This window comes from Mustela putorius, unplaced genomic scaffold (genome assembly GCF_011764305.1).
Source record: "Mustela putorius furo isolate JIRA1106 unplaced genomic scaffold, ASM1176430v1.1 tig00003867_pilon_pilon_pilon, whole genome shotgun sequence".
NCBI lineage: Eukaryota > Metazoa > Chordata > Mammalia > Carnivora > Mustelidae > Mustela > Mustela putorius.
This window is the reverse complement of record NW_025422019.1, coordinates 15893756-15908908: the sequence shown is the minus strand read 5'-3', so window position 1 is coordinate 15908908 and position 15153 is coordinate 15893756. Positions and strand designations below refer to the sequence as shown.

The following is a 15153-nucleotide window of genomic DNA, read 5'->3' as shown; positions in this document are numbered from 1 at the left end:
AGATCCTAGGAGCACCAACCATCCTCAGAGTGTGGGTGCGCTGGGGCTCTGTGTGGGTCTAGGTTCCAGGCAGACCCCATGTTTAAAAAGTTCCAGGGACAGAAGTATGGTAAATCCACCGTAAAACATAAACATCTTCCACAGTTGATAAGACATCTGTCATTAGTGGCATCAGAAAGGGGACCCCTGAGATATGGAGGAAGGGCGGGGGGAGGGTAACACGAGCGAGTGTTTTAGTCAAGTCTCTGCACTTTTCTGCATACCTGAAATATTTCACCATTTCATTTTTTTTTTTCCCAAATAAAATCAGATAAAATATACATGCTGTTGTTTGGAAACCTCTTGCTACAACCCAGGGATTCTCATTAGATCCGGCCAAAGCCAGACATGCCTCGTGAAGACAACCGCTCTGCTCCTCTACGAGTGGCCTGGTGACAAGACACATGGCTGCCCACAGCTCTGACCTCTGTCCCCATGGCCATAACACACCCTTCCCTCGGCCCAGGAGGGAAGTAGGTTTTCATCTTCCATGCCTGTTCATTTGTACTGGGCAGTGGCTCTCCTGCAGGCCATTCCCCAGGCTCCGGGGCACCTGCCAGGTCAAAGAAAGAGGAACGAGAAGCCCATGTGCACCACAGGCAAAGGGCCAGGAAGGTCACACACATTCCTCTTGTTAACCATCTTCCCAAAGCCTGCTGCCCCCATTATGCTAGATTAAGAGCTGGTTCCTGCCCCATTCCAGGCGAGCTAGCAGACGATGCATGGGACTCAGCTGCGCAGCACACAGCCAAGGTCAGGTGCTGACATTTCCTGTTCCATGACAAACGTCCTGGGAACCACAGAAGGAAATCTAAGCCCAGGCAGTGAAGGTGTTTCATTTTAATCGCATCTCACTGCCATCAAAGCCCCTGACTCTTCTAAGATGACTCATCTCTGACGCCAACAGGAAAACATCATTAACTTTAAATCCCATAATCTGGATTTGATGATTAACATATTTCAATGTCTGTACTACTGGGATAAACACACACACACACACACACACACACACATACACACACGTCTTCTACCTCAAATCTTTCCTTCTTTATACTCATTTACTCAGCTTATCGTGAGGCCATGGGCCAGGTTCTGTGCTAGCCACTGGCGGTAGGAAGACTAGAAGGCCAGTCATAGCCCTCAAGGAATTTACAGTCTAAACAGACCCATAGTAAGTAAAAGCCATTTTGATTCTATTCTGCACCTTCTCTGGCAATATGTATTCACGAGATCTACTGGTGTGGCTCTGGTTTTATTTTCACCACCAACACTGCATCTTTCTCTTCTGGTCATGTCTCAAGAAATCAAAGTTAGAATATGGTTCTTTGAAGTATTACAGCACCAAAAAAACAAAACAAAACAAAAACAGGTATGGAATCTACCAACCCTTTCAAAAAACCTTTTCTGACATCAATTTTCCTCTCTGATCACAGGCTCTGTGGTAATCAGAGTTCAAGAGTCATTAGTTCTTAGAAGCCAATTTTCCTGACCTAAAAGGACTCCTATGGTCATGCAGAAACCTAAGCACAAAGCCAGAGCAACTTTCTCCTACCTAAGTCAGAAAGGAGATGCTGTGGGTGGAATGGTGACCTGCTGCTTCTCCCTCCAGGAAGACCCAACTATTTCCACACTCCTGGGGCTTGCCCCAGTGTATGCAGGCCACGTGCTGCAGACTCTGAAGGCTATTTAAGGGATTATCAGAAACGCAAACTCATCTGTGATACGGCTTTCAAGTTATAAATGTCAATGACAGCCAAGTCTGCTGTGTTGGGAACTCCTCCAACAACAGGTTGACAATAGCCCAATTCGACGGCTCTGGAGGAGGCTGACAGACAGCTGCTCTTTCAGTACTTATTCCCAAAGGAGCCAAGAGGCCCCTCCAAAGGCAGCTAGATATGGCATGCTCAAGAGGGAAGGTGACAACATATTTGGTGGCAGATAGACATAGCCCAGGAGTGCCACACGATGCCAACGCGTCTGCCTGCTCCGTGAAGGCTGTCAACCCCACACAGTGCAGAGCTGAGAGGAGGGGAGGTGGGGGCAGATACGGACACTAAAAAAAAAAAAAAAAGAAAAAAGAAAAGAAAAAAAAATTGCAGCACAAGGAAAGGCAGAAAGACACATATTTATCCTTCCCATAGCATACGCCATAGCAGCTGGGTATCAGGGACATAGACCCAGCTCCAGGTCTCCGTGACGTCAGCCCGCTATCCACAGCTGCCATGCCTGGCAAATCTCAGCGGGCAGTGCGTGAACTTGCCCTATCTGTCAACAGTGAACTAACTGCCAAAACAGACTCCTGAAGATACACTGTTAAGTTGTGTGGTCCGTGAAATGAAGTCCCATTCTAATTAAGTGATGTGTGTACCCTATGGGGGCGTGGGGGACAGAGAAGGATGGATTGAGTAGGCCTGTTCCATCTTAGACAAAATCCCATGTCCTCAGAAATTCAAACTCCCTTTGTGGTTCTGAAGGAGACACTTCTTGTTTCTCTGGTCTCTCCTAGCAGGACAAATTTTCAAGGTGACAGCTAGAGAGAAGCTGCTGATACAAGTCACATGGTCACATCATTTTCTGGCTCTAACATTAAGGCTTTTATTCACATCAGACATCTGTCTGTTTGTGAGTTGCTGGGATAGTTTTTTTTTTACCCTTGTGGTGGTATTTTTCTTTTTCCTGTGATGTTGTTAGAGACAAAGTTTGTTCAAAGACCCACATACATAAAAGAAACAGGAATTAGCAATGTTTAAAGTTTCATTTTATAAGCCTCATAGCCTTGACACCCAAATCCTAGCAGGCTGCGAAATATGGATAGTCTGCTCCCAAGTTAACAACTCATTTACCAAGGAAACTCTCAAGGGTAGCTTGGGTGGGGACTTTAGGCACTATGGACTACTCAGATGTTTCAAATAAAGAAATACTTAGCAAATTTCTTCCTCCATAAAAATACGTCCTTAACTGAGGACTTAGAAAAGTGTACTTCTTGAGTTCCTTGATACACAGTTCAGAGACTGTGCGGTCTTTGGCAATCACGCTCTTCATTGGTCTTACTTATATTCACCTCATGATCCTCTGTGTCAGATTTCGGTTGGGCTGCTCTGAAGGAATCAGCCATTCTATGGAAGGGAATCATGCTAAATAAAGTCGTGTTTGATCATGATTGAATAAAGCAATAAATGACCTTCTGCTACAGTCACTTTACTAATTCTACACAGATAAAATATCCTTGCCCAATTGTCTCAAAAGATTAAACCCCACCAGGCCTTCACCAGAGAGCTGAAGATGTCCCCTGAGGATTGGGGTGGCACTGGGAGAGGCACCCCTCAGCCCTTTGGGACTAGGGGTCCGTATTTAGACTCTTCCAAATGGCCAACATCTGACTCAACTATTGGAACTTCTCCCTCCCAAGGGCAAATATCCTGGGTCTATGATAAGCCACATGGATATCTGCTACGTCAATACTTACATGACCTAATGGATCCTCCTCCAATGTCCTCTTTAGAACAGTAATCACTCCTGAAACCACAAGGACAAAGACATTTTTAAGTTTCTCCTTTTTAACAATTTGATCTATTGCAAACAGGCTGACAAAGATCATCTACAGACTTTGCTTCTCCTGTTTTGCAACCCAACTGCCTTTCGATGTAGTCTTCCAAAAAGAAATAACCTAAAAGCAGGTGGCTGGGAGGCCCTATCACTTCAACACCCAAAGGCATTACCAATAATAATAATAATAATAATAATCTGTATTACCTCATGTGTTAAGATTCAAATGCAACCATTATTAGTTTAGCAGGAGTAAGGCTACGTTTGGCAAAGATGGAGCTTCTGCACAAAACTTCTCTTTGTTGCAAGTCTCAGGAGGCACTAAACCCAAGCTTTCACCAATTCTAATGCTTCCTGGACTAGCCTGCATTAATATACACACACAGTTCCAAGTATATGTATACACACAATTTGAAAAACAGATAGCTCTATCACAAAAAACCTAAGGAGTTTTCAAGAGGAGATAAACCCAATTGAATTGCAAGCCTGTTCATTCAAATGTAACAGATTACTTGTGGCAACTTCACCTTGAAGAATAACATTTTTTTAAAAAGAGTGAAAGCATTTTAGAAACAGATCTACTATATGCTTCTGATAAAGCTAGTGTCTTCCCTCTAAAATACTCCTTTATAAAAGAAAAGAGGGGAACATGTCCTTTAATAGATCTATTCAGCATGTTTCTGATACTCCTGGAATTTATCATCAGAGAATTATAAAACTGCGAGTTTGGGAGGGAGTGGGGGAGGCAAAGAGAGAAGGGGGGGAAGCAGGAGGGAGGAAAAAAATAACAACCATGTTGCACAGACCCATGACCAAGCTGACTGCCCAAAGTGTTCTTAAGACTAAGCGACTGCTCTGACCGGTGAAGGACCTCACAGCAGAGATGTACCATGTCCTGCTAGGAAATGTCGGAGTTTTGTCATTTTTAAAATTTAAACAAGTCAATTCCCTCTCTATGTGGTCTACAGCATTCAACTACCCTTCACAGCAGGAACATCTGCGTGCCAGTCAATGGTCTGAGCAGTAAAGGGGGCCGCGCCCTGGGGCAACTGGGGAGAGGGGGTTCCACCTGGAGCCCTTCCAAACGCAATGACTCCATCCAGCAGTCTTGCCGCACAGACTTTTACTCAAGAAGGATGGAAGGTTAGAAAGAATGCAGTCAATGCTAGGGACCACACGGCCCCCACTTGGACACAGCCTCCCATCTGAGGTGAAGGAATGGTTTCTGGAAGCACAATATTGTGACAGAAAAAAACCTGCTAACTCTACCAAGTCCCATCATCAGGATCTATTTTAAGAAAACGATCCCAAGCATTTTGGTCAGCATTGAAACCCTTTCATTCACGGGTATTGGTGTGGGCTAACAAAACAAATACCCGTGTGCCTCAGACCTAAATGACACAGGCGGACTTTCAGTGCTTTTACCCTCTACTCTAGGTTTTCTTCAACATCTCAAGTGGTGCATTGCATGGCAATTTTCTGACTGAGTGCTGGGATCAAGCAGTAAGATGGTAAGATTGAAAAAATGTTCAAGATGTGCCCCCTCCCCACCCCTACCTCCCAAAAATTTCAACTTCACCTCCCCCCATGCTTTCAAATCTCCTTTTTTTTTCTTCAGTGATACTTCTATTAAATAAGAACGCAATCTTGATTTCCCCAGAAGCATCAGACCAGCTAGTCTCCAAGTCATCTGAGAACTACTGCATTACCCTCGGCTCTATCATTAGCAAAATTCATGGTCACCATGAAACCAAAAGGCCGTTCATGTCTATCCTCAGCAAAGCTTTAATGTTCAACTCATTTTAAGTATTTTAGCCAGGTCTCTAGACCAAGAAAACACTGAAGGAAGCCCCTTCTTCAAAACAGCACCACTCGCTAAGACTTGGTCTCTAGACCAAGAAAACACTGAAGGAAGCCCCTTCTTCTTCAAAACAGCAAGACTCGCTAAGATTTCACCCAAAAGTTTATTTTCTGGGGATTAATAGGCTCTCTCACAATCTTCTTGAGCTTGTTCTTTTCTTTCCTCTCTTAATTACACCTCAACTATGAAAGCATTTATAAAGCATCACGGGAATTCAATTCAATCTACAAAGAATAAGGCAGAGATAATGGGGGCCGGTCAGTAAAAACGTAGCCAGGAAAAACTGGAATCCCATTTTCAACCAATATTTTAGCCCTTTGTTATCTGGGAGAAAAGATATTTTAAGTGGCCCAGAAGCAAAATAGCCTACTTGACCAGCTCTGAACTCTAGGGTGGCATTCTGTGAGGCATCTGTGTTAGACTTTCTTGCCTCGCACGTTTAAGGACCATCTCTGCAGTACCTCCTCTAGATCCAATGACAGAGGACGATGGCAGCCAATTTCAGATGCGGGGGTCTCACACCTCACTCCTCATGCCCGTCTACACCAGAAGCTGTCAGACTGATCCCCGTCTCAGATTTACATTCAAGTTTTTCACCCTCTTATTCACTATGGACCCTGTCTCTCCAGAAAATCTCAGAATCTTGATGCCAAACAACCATGGACATAGCTCAAAGCAGCCTCTCCCTCTCTCATTTTCTAGAACCTAGTAAAGCAAAGTGGCTCATGGATAGCACTGAAGCTGTCCCATAGACTTACTCCTGTGAGAAAACAGCTGGAAGGGAGTGTAGAGCCCTGCTCAAATAACTTCATGCCTACAAAAATAATTTCAAATTATTAAGACCACCTACTGGTACATGCAAGAAACAAATCATGAACATGTTTATAAGCTTTAAGTCATTTGATCTTCCTTATCAAATAACAGAGAGTCACATTAAAAAAAATAATAATTGCAATACTGGCCTCAGATGGTTTTCATCTTATGTGGGGCAGACTAGCTCAATTCATCACACAGTGAAATTCTGTCCCATTACAAAATCCTCGACCTCAGAACCTACACAACCTTAAATACGTTTGGTTGCAACATACTTCAAAACCTCCTAGCATCTTTCCAATTCAGCGAGGCTTCTCATCACACTGCCATTGAAAGTTTCCCAAAATAGAGTCAAATCTAAATCTGCCCCGCATTGCTCATGCTGCCTGGACTCAAATAGAGAAGTCCGACTCTCACAAGCTGTGTGAGGACAACCCAGTGCCTCTCCCAGCCCCCATCCTCTTGTGTCTGAAACAAAGGGGATCATGGTGCCTCCTTCCAAGGATGGTGGTGGGATTCACACAAGCTAACACTACACAGCCAGAAGCACAGCTAGCACCCTGGGAAGGCAGCAAACCCTCCACCAACAGTCGTGATTGTCACTGCTGTGGCTGCTACTGCTAGAAGAGGACAGTGAATTAGTAGGATAATAAAAGGCCATCCTAGAGCCAGTTGGAAGCTTAGAATCACAGCCATTGGTAACGCATGATACATCACAGTTTCATCTCGTGAAGAGCTATTTTGCCAGGCAGGTGTGACAATGACAATGTTGTGGTGCCTTGGAATTTGGAATACCCTTAGCTAAAATGACTGTTCTCCTACAGATGGTCCCCACCTAAAGTGTAGGTTTGATTGACAAGTAAAGGAAAAAAAATTCCCACCTTACAACTTGAGAATTCACCACTAACTTGAATTCTCAAGACACTGGTATCCATCAAAGTCTATCCAAGATTTTACCAAGACAGGAGGACAGTGGGCCAAGAGAACCAGGAGACCCCTTCTCTAGGTTTGCATCTGCTATTCATGTTCCGTCACAATGTCACGAAGCGCAGATGCCCTTGATGAAGCTTGCACACCACCCCAAAGACCAATTTGTATTTTCATCAAGATTATTTTAACAGACACTGGGGAATTAATCTTAGAGTTCAGTTTCTTGAACCTACCCCAAGTTATATCTGTGTCTGTCCCCTAGCCTAATGGTTCTCAACATGCCATCTCAAACCAGCAGTATCAACATCATCTGTGAGGCTTGCAATGCAAAATCTCAGCCCTCACGCCACGCCTTCTGAATCCCAAACTCTAGGCTGTCGCCCAGGAGATTTGAATGCTAGCTCAAGTTTGAGAACCACTGCCAACAGGCTATTCACATGTGGGCTGGGGCATCACTATGGACGGCTCTCTTCCTTCAACTATCTGGCATTTCTCAGATCCATAAAACCTGCTATAGGATGATGTCAGCTGTTCCTTTTATTTTTAATTCCTCATGAGGAGGCTGATGGTGATTCATGCAGCACCTTATGTGACTGCTTAAATAGTAAGAATCCTTCTTTCCCACCCCTAATGGAAGGTGACTGTTGCCTGTTATTTCTGATGTAATTACAGGAACAATTCAGTCACAAAAGCTTGTCCTTTATCAACCTCAGCAAAAGCTGTAATAGAGAGTTGTAATTATAACACTCCATTCTTTCCCATAATGTGCTCACAATAATGTACCCTTTGAAACTGATCATACCACATGTCATAACAAGGCAACACAGAACCCAGGATCAAATTTAGCTTATTGTAAATAGAGATCAAAACTGCAAGTGTCTGGGCACACCTTTTCCAATTGATAGGAAACAAGGATGCATTAGCTATCCGGCTGTACCTCATTTATCTAAATGAAATATGGGGCGGGGGCTCGGGGAGGGGAGGATGTTGGTTTAATGCATTCTATGGTCCTAAGGTAACCTCACAATACTCAATGGTCTTCTCACCAGACACTACCCATCATCTAACTAATTATCAAAGCAGGAAGCATTAAGGAGCATTTCCTAAATAATAAATAACCCTTTTCCATACCTTTAATTTGTTGATGTGTGTATTAATTTGGAGAAGTTAATTTCATACTTGCTGTGAGGTCTCCTGATGAATTGTGAATACCAGCGAATTATTAATTTCCCTTTCCTTTTTGATTAATTTCACACTTAGGTTGGATAAGAAAGGTGAGATTAATGATGTCTGGAAGACAATGTTCAGTTCTTGTAAGATACTAAATCACCCTTATGTTCAAGTAAACAGAGAACGCAGATAAGGCAATGATAATGAAACCGTCTCTAGCAGGCATCCAAGGTGCCATGCAAATAAAAGCCCAGAAACATCCAAGGTGCCATGCAAATAAAAGCCCAGAAACGCAGAGGGTTTAAGCTGTTAACTCTGGTGAATGCTCTTCCAGGTGGGGAGGAGAATAAGAGCTAGAGTTCTGAAGACTGCACTATGCACCCATCAACTTGTGCCCTTAGCAGTGACTGTAGAGATGCATTGATTTATCACACAACAATTCTCCATTTTCCAAGGGTCCTTCTGTGCATTAATCAGCTTCTTCACATCCTCATCTTTTCTAGACTCTCTGCAACAACCTCAGGATTCCTAGCTCAATATGTACTGAACAGACAGGTCTCCCTCTTCAGAGCATAGACTCAAGCTTGACGTGAAGTTTCAGTACGCACATATATGCTAATCCTATTTCTGAGAGTATTGCCCACATTAATTGAGAACCTGCTAAGTACCAAGACACTAGGCACTTTGTTATGTTATCTAACATAACAATTGCAGGTGAAGAAACTAAAGTTCAAAGAGCTGCCTAGTTTGCATAAGCGACCCCCATCTTCATACAGATCTGTCAAACTCCCAAGCCTGGAGTCTTCCATACACTGCCTCCCTAAAGCAAGAGCCCATGGAACATTTATGGCTGCCTGGACATTATTCCAGAAGACCTGAAAGCTACAAACGTGCCGTCTTCCTCCAAGAAACTTCCCTGCCTAATCCAGCTCCAATGGACCCAAGTCTTGTTTGCATCCCAGTATTTAAAGACAATGTCACAACTCCAACGCTATCTCTTAGACAGTCTGATGTCCACTAGAGTACATGGTGTCTTAACCCTCCCCTCACAAACAAGCCTGCCCAACTGAAACCTATATCCAAGTCCTAATGCAGCAATCCATCATCTCTGGCCATTGTCTCCAGCAGTGCTGTCCAATATGGTAGCCACTTACTATATGTGGCTCAACTCAAGTCAATTACAACCAAATAAAATTAAAAATTCAATTCCTCAGACATACTAGCCACATGTCAAGTGCCCAATATCCACATGTGGCTAGTGGTTATTCTACTGGACGCTACCGACACAGAACATCTCCATGATGGCAGTTAGGTACTGCTGGGTGGCACTGGTGCAGTACCTTTTAATCTAATATCCACCAAACCTGTGCAGGAGGACCAAGCCTCTTCCTTACAGAACTCACTAAGGGTGCCATCAGACCGCAGTCATACCTATGTGTCTTCAGATCACATCCTTTAAGGACTAACATTCCTTTGACAAATCGTGTTATTCAGTAAACGTATAAATAAAGCAATGTGGATTGACCTCGGAGAACAGAAAGGAGACAGAAAGGAAAAGAAACAATCATCATGAGCCCTTCCATTTGCACATAACCACCCCGTGCAACTGTAGGTGAGGACAGACTTAGAAGCAACTGCAGACACAGGTGCCGTCACCCACACAGCAGTGTGCCTAAGGTGCAGCCTCACCAAAGCACTCTCTCCTTGAGAAGTTAATCTCTACTGCTCCTCCTTGGCAAGAGACAGTCCCCAAGTTTGGGCTCCTGTTTCTAATTATTAATGAAATCAGTGCAAGAAAACCACTTCTCAAATCACTCTCAACCGTTTCACTAAAAATCGGTCATCAGCAAAGGAGACAAGCTGTTGGTGACAATGACAGTGTGACAGCAGGCTAGAAGAGACAGCCTCTGTCCCCTCAGTGACACCTGACCTGGAAGGAGTTACCTCAAAGACTTCCAGGAATGAAAAACTTGAGAAGCTCCCATCGGGGCAAAGATCCTAAAATATACTGTTGGTTACTATTAAATTGGAACAATCTGGGTATAACACCCAGAGAGGTAAACATCAAGGTCACTGATCTGACCTTTGATTGTTATAACCCACAAGTGCGAAGCATATAGTATTTTTTTCCCTTTGTCAGTTCTTCATTGCTTTCCTCCTCTACCCTCCCTGCTGTCTGGGCATTATGCCCAAGACAAGCCAGTCTTCATGGTGGCCAGCATGGGTTATAAAATGATGGACCCAAGGCTAAATGCCAACTCCTTCAGGTAATTCCCCCTGACAGTCCCAGACTCAAGATGGTACACAGGGTGGACCTGGGCATCTCTTACCACAGTGAAAAAGAAATGAATGGGAACTCCACGGAGCTAGGACAAGAAATCAAGGTAAAGAACTTTCTAACAAAAATGCAAATCAGGGGCACCTGGGTGGCTCAGTGGGGTAAGGCCTCTGCCTTCAGCTCAGATCTTGATCCCAAGGTCCTGGGATTGAGCCCCAAGTCAGGCTCTCTGCTCAGCAAGGAGCCTGCCCTCCCCCCACCTGCTGCTCTGCCTGCTTGTGTGCTTGCTCACGCGTGTGCTCTCTCTCTCTCTCTTTCTCTCTGTCAAGTAAATAAAGAAATAAAATCTTTTAAAAAATGCAAGTCAATTCATCCTTGTGGAGGAAAGACGAGATGAACCAATACATTCCTCTTCTAGGGTCTAGGAAAGTCATCTAATGCTGGATAAATGTTCCGCTCTCCTGCCTGTCATCGGGGCATTACTCACCTTCACTGAAGGACCACAGCCCACTGAATTACTAACCCTCATGAGATTTCCAACATTCACCCTGTCCTGCTCAGTGGCTCACAACAACAGCTTTGTAACCTGTGGACATTTCTCAGGCCTCATCCCCTCACCCATGCAATCCTTCCTGACAACCTGCCAGACGAACTTCGGAACCCCCCCCCCCAACACACACACAAACACCAGCCTTTCCACTTCAACAAGGCGGCTTAGGTCACCATCTCGAAGATCAAACCCTGGCCTCTTAGGCCCTCCAAAATCAGGAAGGACAGCTTTGCTCAATGAACTAGGCTCTCTTCTCCCTGCCCCTAAACATCCATGCACATATCCTTCCATAACACAAACATCTACTCTGGGAAACTTTCCCAGACCTGAAGGCTGGCTCCCTCCTGTGTGTGGTTAACACTTGGAACCAGAATGTCAACCCCTCAAGAGCAGGGGGTGTCAGAGTTTTCCAGATCTCTGAGGAACCAGAAGCTTAGACCCAGAATCTTACACAAAACTGACGCTTCTTAAACATTTGATAATCCACTGAAAAGTGTTCCAGTCCAGGGGGGCTTGGGTGGCATGGCTGGTTAAACGTCTGACTCTTGGTTTCAGCTCAGGTTGTGATCTCAGGGTTGTGGGACCGAGTCTTGTGATGGGCTCTGCACTCAGCGTGGAGTCTGCTTAAGACTCTACTTCTCCCTCTGCCCTTTTCTACCTCTCCTCCATCCCCCTAAGATAAGTAATAAATCTTAAAAATAAAAAGGATTCCAATCCATGCTTGTAAGCCCATTACCCTGACTGGATTCTCAGACAACTAAGACCCCTTCAATATACAGTTTGCTCACCAGGAGCCCGTGGAGGCGCTATAATGCGAAAGGAGCCGAGGTCTGGATTCACGCTGCCTCGGCCTCTTGAATTCCAGTTCTACTGTGTACCAGGTACGGCCCTTTACACCTCCAGGCCTCCCTTTGGCTTTCTGTGAAACCCAAGTAGTATTAGAACCTACTCCCCGGGGCACTGAGTTCAAGAAACACAGGTAAAGCCCTCAGCTTAGTGCCCAGCCTCCACCAGATGGTCAATAAACGTTGCTTTACCGCTTTCTCCTATTTTAAGTCTCCTTAAGGGGACATGTAGCATAATCAAAACAACATGGTTATGAGGATAAAAGTCACCTGTGTTCAAATCCCAACTCTGTTCAATAGATCCCAGCTATTGGGACTTCGGGGAAATTAGTCCATCACTGCCCTTCAGGACCTTTACCTATAAAATGGGATAAATAACCTCAAAGGGTCTGTGTAAGGATTGCATGAGAGAATAGATCTCAAGTTCCCAGTACACAGTGAGCAACTCAATTAGTGGCATTTGCTAAATATGATGTCAATCCAAACACAACTGGAAAAAACATCCTCGTGCTCCTTGCTCACATCTGCCATGTCCTTCCTGTCCCATTCTTTAAGCTCATAATCCAGGCCCTGGCCTTTTAGCTGACACCCCCCACTTCCTGGGTCATCAGCCAGAGTCCTCACACAGAGAATGCATAAAAAAATCACATTGAGAGCTGCAAGGAGATTCATTTCTTCAAGGCAGAGATGTGCATCTTCATTTTTACAGCTTTGCTGATCTCTAAATATTCATAGCTACTCACATTTACACATAACACTAGCAAGGCCATTACTGAGAGGAAAACAAACTGGTACTATCAGTTACTGGATGGTGACTGGGTGGTGGACATTGGGGAGGATATTCGCTATGGTGAGTGCTGTGAAGTGTGTAAGTCTGACAATTCACAGACCTGTACCCCTGGGGCAAATAATACATTATATGTTAATAAAAATAATTAGTAAAAAAAAAGTGAATCTGTGATTGAAATCAGTCTAACAAAAAAGAGGCCAGCGTGCAGAGAGGGAAAAAAAAAAAACCCACAGATACGAAATGAATATTCAAACAAGTGGATAAAAATGTTACAACCCTACTAAAGGTAGACCCCAGCCAGAAGCAGACCCTCACTGCAAAGAAAAATAAACTGTACTCTTTCAGATCAATTTGAAAGTTTTTGCAAACTCAGAGGGGAAGTCAGAGCAAAGAGAGGCCTGGGGCTCCCACTCTTCCCCTTCCTTGGGCCCCGGGGGTTCTTGGCTTCCGCTCCTCCAGGCTCCTGTCCTGGGGCCCATGGAGGCTTGGCTGGGGTGTGGGGAGCTCCCAGGAGCTCCAAGCTCCCGTCCTTGGCCCAGTTCTCAACTGCTAGAAGGCAGAGGAGGGCACAAGGCCAACACTCAGAAGTTATACGAGTTACCAGGTACCCAAGTTCCCACCAGAAATCTGTGTCTTCTGGGCCCTGGCCCTATTGCCCTGAGTTGGAAAATGACTTTACTTCCTTCCCATGGCACGCAGGCCTAGCCTGGCCCCCAGGCAGGGCCCAGCAGGCTCCTCACTGCACTGGGGCTGCTGGAGCCCACAGGTCCTTCTCTTACCCCCTCACCTAGAGCAAGGACAGGCTATTCCTCTGATGCAGGCCTGGGGGGGAGGCTCAGCAGAAACCAGTCTGACTAAGCTGAGGTGCTGCTTCACCGGGGCCTTCATCTCTCTGAAGAACTGTGACCTACTGCAGCCTCACAGCCTGCTCTCTGCCCCAAGCTTCCTCATGGGCTCCAGCTGCCCTGCTCGCCCAGTGCCCACACCTACTGCAGGGCTCGCAGGTGTTCTTGCTCCGACCGGAAAGTCAGCTGGGCATTCCCCGCTGATCAGAGCCTGACACTCACCACCAGGCCGGGAGCAAGTCTGTGATGGCAGCAGGGCAGTAGCCGCTCTGTCCCAACACTTGCCGGGCCGCCCAGGCTCCCTCACTATGTCCAGGGCAGCCCCAGTCAGGAGCAAGGACCACGTGAGGAAAAGGGGAGGGAACCACGGAGTTGCAGCCACCGCACCAAGTCACACAGCTGACAGGCGGCCCGGCTGTCTAACCACAGAGCCCTCTCCAGTCACCCCTGTAGGGGCCACTCCCGCCCATCTGCCTTCAGAGGTCCTTTCGCTTCAGGATTGAAGGAAGACCGACAAGCCTTCTTCAGGTGCTGGATGCCAGGGGACAGGGAGGACCAGCTGCGTCTGCGCGGCACCGTGGCCGACCCCCCACCCTCACCCCCAGGGAGAGCTGCTGCCCTCAACGGCATTTCTCCCCAGGGCTCTCGCAAGCCAGGCGGCGCATGGCTGAAGTGGAAACTGAGGCATACCAGGAGGCACCACCACACCAGACAGGCACATGTGTTTACTGATTTGTTGGGTGCAAACGCATCCTTAATCCTGGCAAAACCCAGCAGTGCTGAGCTCAGGAATGTGCATTCTCACTCCCCAGATGACTCTGAGGCTGGTCAGCTACCGCCTAACCACGCTTCCCCAGGGGCCGATTTTCAAGGCAGAGTTGGGAGAAGGCTGTTCAATTCCACACTCTGGCCCCAGCAACTTTTAAAAATTTATGCCACTGGGGCACCTGGGTGGCTCAGTGGGTTAAAGCCTCTGCCTTGGGCTCAGGCCATAATCCCAGGGTCCTGGGATCGAGCCCCACATCGGGCTCTCTGCTCTGCGGGGAGTCTGCTTTCTCCTCTCTCTCTGCCTGCTTGTGATCTCTGTCAAATAAATAAATAAAATCTTTGGGAGGAAAAAAAAAAAAAAAAAGCTATGCCACTGTCCCCCAACAAAAACAAAACAAAAACCCAGAATCTTCTAGGGCAGAAAGAGTAAGAGGAGCTGCAAGTGGCGATGAACTTCCCAAGTGTGTGAGCCAGGATAAAGCACCAAGTACAGGGCACCCTTTCCTCTGAGCAACCTTGTCAGGATTCAGAGGATTTAACATTCCCAGTGTGGAGTGTGGAGGGAGGGAGGGAGGGAGGGAGACAGAGAGAAAGAAGAGAAAAAAGAAAAAAAAAGTGTGGAAAGAGGGAAGAAGGGAAGAAGAGAGAGAAGTTTTGAGGAAGCCTTTTATGTGACACCGACAGAAATAACGGGGACCCTTCCTCATAATCACAGATT

At 45.9% G+C, this 15153-nt stretch overlaps 1 protein-coding gene across 2 annotated transcripts in view; it reads right to left on the bottom strand.

Moving 5' to 3' along the window:
- The window catches only part of MGAT5 (alpha-1,6-mannosylglycoprotein 6-beta-N-acetylglucosaminyltransferase), a 337061-nt gene that overhangs the window by 288242 nt on the left and 33666 nt on the right, over positions 1–15153 (bottom strand). The window contains exon 2 of one of the 2 annotated variants that reach the window (XM_004774276.3): positions 3506–3555. The exons of the other annotated variant lie outside the window; for it this stretch is intronic. The gene's annotated coding sequence lies outside the window, so the exon portion shown is untranslated. The remainder of the gene's footprint in view (positions 1–3505; positions 3556–15153) is intronic. 2 annotated transcript variants of the gene reach the window in all.